The following is a 7,380-nucleotide window of genomic DNA, read 5'->3' on the forward strand; positions in this document are numbered from 1 at the left end:
TCGCTCCCAACACTCAACACAGTGACACACGCTCACTCCCAACACTCAACACAGTGACCCACACTCACTCCCAACACTCAACACAGTGACACACACTCACTCCCAACACACAACACAGTGACACACACTGACTCCCAACACTCAACACAGTGACACACGCTCACTCCCAACACTCAACACAGTGACCCACACTCACTCCCAACACTCAACACAGTGACACACGCTCACTCCCAACACTCAACACAGTGACACACACTCACTCCCAACACTCAACACAGTGACAAACACTCACTCCCAACACTCAACACAGTGACCCACACTCACTCCCAACACTCAACACAGTGACACAAACTCACTCCCAACACTCAACACAGTGACACACGCTCACTCCCAACACTCAACACAGTGACACACGCTCACTCCCAACACTCAACACAGTGACCCACACTCACTCCCAACACTCAACACAGTGACACACACTCACTCCCAACACTCAACACAGTGACACACGCTCACTCCCAACACTCAACACAGTGACCCACGCTCACTCCCAACACTCAACACAGTGACACACACTCACTCCCAACACTCAACACAGTGACACACGCTCACTCCCAACACTCAACACAGTGACACACACTCACTCCTAACACTCAACATAGTGACACACGCTCACTCCCAACACTCAACACAGTGACACACGCTCACTCCCAACACTCAACACAGTGACACACGCTCACTCCCAACACTCAACACAGTGACACACACTCACTCCCAACACTCAACACAGTGACCCACACTCACTCCCAACACTCAACACAGTGACACAAACTCACTCCCAACACTCAACACAGTGACACACGCTCACTCCCAACACTCAACACAGTGACACACGCTCACTCCCAACACTCAACACAGTGACCCACACTCACTCCCAACACTCAACACAGTGACACACACTCACTCCCAACACTCAACACAGTGACACACGCTCACTCCCAACACTCAACACAGTGACCCACGCTCACTCCCAACACTCAACACAGTGACACACCCTCACTCCCAACACTCAACACAGTGACACACGCTCACTCCCAACACTCAACACAGTGACCCACACTCACTCCCAACACTCAACACAGTGACACACACTCACTCCCAACACTCAACACAGTGACACACGCTCACTCCCAACACTCAACACAGTGACACACGCTCACTCCCAACACTCAACACAGTGACACACGCTCACTCCCAACACTCAACACAGTGACACACGCTCACTCCCAACACTCAACACAGTGACACACACTCACTCCCAACACTCAACACAGTGACCCACACTCACTCCCAACACTCAACACAGTGACACACGCTCACTTCCAACACTCAACACAGTGACCCACACTCACTCCCAACACTCAACACAGTGACACACGCTCACTCCCAACACTCAACACAGTGACCCACACTCACTCCCAACACTCAACACAGTGACCCACACTCACTCCCAACACTCAACACAGTGACACACACTCACTCCCAACACTCAACACAGTGACACACGCTCACTCCCAACACTCAACACAGTGACCCACGCTCACTCCCAACACTCAACACAGTGACACACACTCACTCCCAACACTCAACACAGTGACACACACTCACTCCCAACACTCAACACAGTGACCCACACTCACTCCCAACACTCAACACAGTGACACACGCTCACTCCCAACACTCAACACAGTGACCCACACTCACTCCCAACACTCAACACAGTGACCCACACTCACTCCCAACACTCAACACAGTGACACACGCTCACTCCCAACACTCAACACAGTGACACACGCTCACTCCCAACACTCAACACAGTTACACACGCTCACTCCCAACACTCAACACAGTGACACACGCTCACTCCCAACACTCAACACAGTGACCCACACTCACTCCCAACACTCAACACAGTGACACACACTCACTCCCAACACTCAACACAGTGACCCACACTCACTCCCAACACTCAACACAGTGACACACACTCACTCCCAACACTCAACACAGTGACACACGCTCACTCCCAACACTCAACACAGTGACACACGCTCACTCCCAACACTCAACACAGTGACCCACACTCACTCCCAACACTCAACACAGTGACACACACTCACTCCCAACACACAACACAGTGACACACACTCACTCCCAACACTCAACACAGTGACCCACACTCACTCCCAACACTCAACACAGTGACACACGCTCACTCCCAACACTCAACACAGTGACACACGCTCACTCCCAACACTCAACACAGTGACACACGCTCACTCCCAACACTCAACACAGTGACCCACACTCACTCCCAACACTCAACACAGTGACACACACTCACTCCCAACACTCAACACAGTGACCCACACTCACTCCCAACACTCAACACAGTGACACACACTCACTCCCAACACTCAACACAGTGACACACGCTCACTCCCAACACTCAACACAGTGACACACGCTCACTCCCAACACTCAACACAGTGACCCACACTCACTCCCAACACTCAACACAGTGACACACACTCACTCCCAACACACAACACAGTGACACACACTCACTCCCAACACTCAACACAGTGACACACGCTCACTCCCAACACTCAACACAGTGACCCACGCTCACTCCCAACACTCAACACAGTGACACACACTCACTCGCAACACTCAACACAGTGACACACACTCACTCCCAACACTCAACACAGTGACACACGCTCACTCCCAACACTCAACACAGTGACCCACACTCACTCCCAACACTCAACACAGTGACACACACTCACTCCCAACACTCAACACAGTGACCCACACTCACTCCCAACACTCAACACAGTGACACAAACTCACTCCCAACACTCAACACAGTGACACACGCTCACTCCCAACACTCAACACAGTGACCCACGCTCACTCCCAACACTCAACACAGTGACACACGCTCACTCCCAACACTCAACACAGTGACACACGCTCACTCCCAACACTCAACACAGTGACCCACGCTCACTCCCAACACTCAACACAGTGACACACACTCACTCCCAACACTCAACACAGTGACACACGCTCACTCCCAACACTCAACACAGTGACACACGCTCACTCCCAACACTCAACACAGTGACCCACACTCACTCCCAACACTCAACACAGTGACACACGCTCACTCCCAACACTCAACACAGTGACACACACTCACTCCCAACACTCAACACAGTGACACACGCTCACTCCCAACACTCAACACAGTGACCCACACTCACTCCCAACACTCAACACAGTGACACACACTCACTCCCAACACTCAACACAGTGACCCACACTCACTCCCAACACTCAACACAGTGACACACACTCACTCCCAACACTCAACACAGTGACACACGCTCACTCCCAACACTCAACACAGTGACCCACGCTCACTCCCAACACTCAACACAGTGACACACACTCACTCCCAACACTCAACACAGTGACACACGCTCACTCCCAACACTCAACACAGTGACCCACGCTCACTCCCAACACTCAACACAGTGACACACACTCACTCCCAACACTCAACACAGTGACACACACTCACTCCCAACACTCAACACAGTGACACACGCTCACTCCCAACACTCAACACAGTGACCCACACTCACTCCCAACACTCAACACAGTGACACACACTCACTCCCAACACTCAACACAGTGACACACGCTCACTCCCAACACTCAACACAGTGACCCACACTCACTCCCAACACTCAACACAGTGACACACGCTCACTCCCAACACTCAACACAGTGACACACACTCACTCCCTACTCATCACAATGACCCACACTCACTCCATGCTCAACACAGTCACTCACTCACTCCCTGCTCAACACCCTGATCCACACTCACACCCTGCTCAAAACAGTGACACACAGTTACTCCCTGCTCAACACAGTTGACCCACACTCACTCCCTGCTGATCACAGTGACCCACACTCACTCCCTGCTCAACACATTGACTCACACTCACTCCCTGCTGATCACACTGACCCACACTCACTCCCTGCTCAACACACTGACCCACACTCACTCCCTGCTCAACCCTGATCCACACTCACTCCCTGCTCAGCACACTGACTCACACTCACTCCCTGCTCATCACACTGACCCACACTCACTCCCTGCTCAACACAGTGACTCACACTCACTCCCTGCTCAACACCCTGACCCACACTCACTCCCTGCTCAACACAGTTGACCCACACTCACTCCCTGCTCAACACAGTTGACCCACACTCACTCCCTGCTCATCACAGTGACCACACTCACTCCCTGCTCAACACAGTTGACCCACACTCACTCCCTGCTCAGCACAGTTGACCCACACTCACTCCCTGCTCATCACAGTGACCCACACTCACTCCCTGCTCAACACACTGACTCACACTCACTCCCTGCTCATCACAGTGACCACACTCACTCCCTGCTCAACACAGTTGACCCACACTCACTCCCTGCTCATCACAGTGACCCACACTCACTCCCTGCTCAACACACTGACCCACACTCACTCCCTGCTCATCACAGTGACCACACTCACTCCCTGCTCAACACAGTTGACCCACACTCACTCCCTGCTCATCACAGTGACCCACACTCACTCCCTGCTCAACACACTGACTCACACTCACTCCCTGCTCAACACACTGACCCACACTCACTCCCTGCTGATCACACTGACCCACACTCACTCCCTGCTGATCACACTGACCCACACTCACTCCTTGCTCATCACACTGACCCACCTTCACTCCTTGTTCAACACAGTGACCCACACATAAGATGACCATAACTATGGGATAACTGGCGGGTTACAATGTACCTGAAGAGGATAAACTTGTTCCAAACAGTGAGATTGCATAAAACAGGACATCTGCTATTTATATAGCTCCTTTCACATCTCACACAAACAATGTGAGAGCTGGAGCGAGAGTGGGATTGCACTGTGTGGGATATTAAAGGTTGTTGGGGAAGAAGGGGAGAGCAGTAGTGGAAAGTGTGGGATATTAGAGGGTACGGGGAGAGGGGGGATTAGACTAGGTGGGATATTAAATAGTGTGGGGGAGACGGGGATTACACTGCATGGGATATGGGAAGATGCAGGGGGTGAGGGGGGATCAGACTGGGTGGGATATTACAGCGATGGGGGAGGGTTTATTAGAATGGGTGGGATATTACAGGGATGGAGTGGAGATGGGGGCAATATTACAGGAATGGGAGAGATGGGGATTAGACTGGGTGGGATATTACAGTGATGGGGGGAGAGGGGATAAGACTGGGTGGGATACTAGAGGGTGCAGGGGGAGGTGGGGGATTAGAATGTGTGGGATATTAGAGGAATGGTGAGATGGGGAATTGGACTGGGTGGGATATTAGAGCGTGCGGGGGAGGGGTGATTACACTGGGTGGAATATTACAGAGATGGGAGGAGGGGTGATTAGACTGGGTGGGATAGAACATAGAACATAGAACAGTACAGCACAGAACAGGCCCTTCAGCCCACAATGTTGTGCCGACCATTGATCCTCATGTATGCACCCTCAAATTTCTGTGACCATATGCATGTCCAGCAGTCTCTTAAATGACCCCAATGACCTTGCTTCCACAACTGCTGCTGGCAACACATTCCATGCTCTCACAGCTCTCTGTGTAAAGAACCCGCCTCTGACATCCCCTCTATACTTTCCTCCAACCAGCTTCAAACTATGACCCCTCGTGTTAGCCATTTCTGCCCTGGGAAATAGTCTCTGGCTATCAACTCTATCTATGCCTCTCATTATCTTGTATACCTCAATTAGGTTCCCTCTCCTCCTCCTTTTCTCCAATGAAAAAAGTCCGAGCTCAGTCAACCTCTCTTCATAAGATAAGCCCTCCAGTCCAGGCAGCATCCTGGTAAACCTCCTCTGAACCCTCTCCAAAGCATCCACATCTTTCCTATAATAGGGTGACCAGAACTGGACACAGTACTCCGAGTGCGGTCTAACCAAAGTTTTATAGAGCTGCAACAAGATCTCACGACTCTTAAGCGCAATTCCCCTGCTAATGAAAGCCAAAACACCATATGCTTTCTTAACAACCCTGTCCACTTGGGTGGCCATTTTAATGGATCTATGTATCTGCACACCAAGATCCCTCTGTTCCTCCACACTGCCAAGAATCCTATCCTTAATCCTGTACTCAGCTTTCAAATTCGACCTTCCAAAATGCATCACCTTGCATTTATCCAGGTTGAACTCCATCTGCCACCTCTCAGCCCATCTCTGCATCCTGTCAATGTCCCGCTGCAGCCTACAACAGCCCTCTATACTGTCAACGACACCTCCAACCTTTGTGTCGTCTGCAAACTTGCTGACCCATCCTTCAATCCCCTCATCCAAGTCATTAATAAAAATTACAAACAGTAGAGGCCCGAGGACAGAGTCCTGTGGAACACCACTCACCACTGACTTCCAGGCAGAATATTTTCCTTCTACTACCACTCGCTGCCTTCTGTTGGCCAGCCAATTCTGTATCCAGACAGCTAAGTTCCCCTGTATCCCATTCCTTCTGACCTTCTGAATGAGCCTACCATGGGGAACCTTATCAAAAGCCTTACTGAAGTCCATATACACCACATCCACGGCTCGACCCTCATCAACTTTTCTAGTCACATCCTCAAAGAACTTGATAAGGTTTGTGAGGCATGACCTGCCCCTCACAAAGCCATGTTGACTGCATTTGATCAAGCCATGCTCTTCCAGATGGTCATAAATCCTATCCCTCAGAATCCTTTTTAACACTTTGCAGATGACAGACGTGAGACTTACCAGTCTGTAATTGCCGGGGATTTCCCTATTTCCTTTCTTGAAGAGAGGAATTATATTTGCCTCTCTCCAGTCCTCAGGTACGACTCCAGTGGAGAGCGAGGATGCAAAGATCCTCGTAAGTGGAGAAGCAATTGCATTTCTCGTTTCCCAAAGCAGCCGAGGACAAATCTGGTCCGGGCCTGGCGACTTGTCAATCTTAATGTTTGACAAAATTTTCAGCACATCAGCTTTGTCTATCTCTATCCATTCCAGCATGCACACCTGCTCTACAAAGGTTTCATTCACTACAAAGTTGGTTTCTTTCGTAAAGACAGAAGCAAAAAACTCATTTAGGGCTTCCCCTACCTCCTCAGACTCCACACACAAGTTCCCTATGCTATCCCTGATCGGCCCTACTCTTTCTTTGACCATTCTCTTATTCCTCACGTAAGTGTAAAATGCCTTTGTGTTCTCCCTAAT

This window comes from Stegostoma tigrinum, chromosome 12, assembly GCF_030684315.1.
Source record: "Stegostoma tigrinum isolate sSteTig4 chromosome 12, sSteTig4.hap1, whole genome shotgun sequence".
Lineage (NCBI taxonomy): Eukaryota > Metazoa > Chordata > Chondrichthyes > Orectolobiformes > Stegostomatidae > Stegostoma > Stegostoma tigrinum.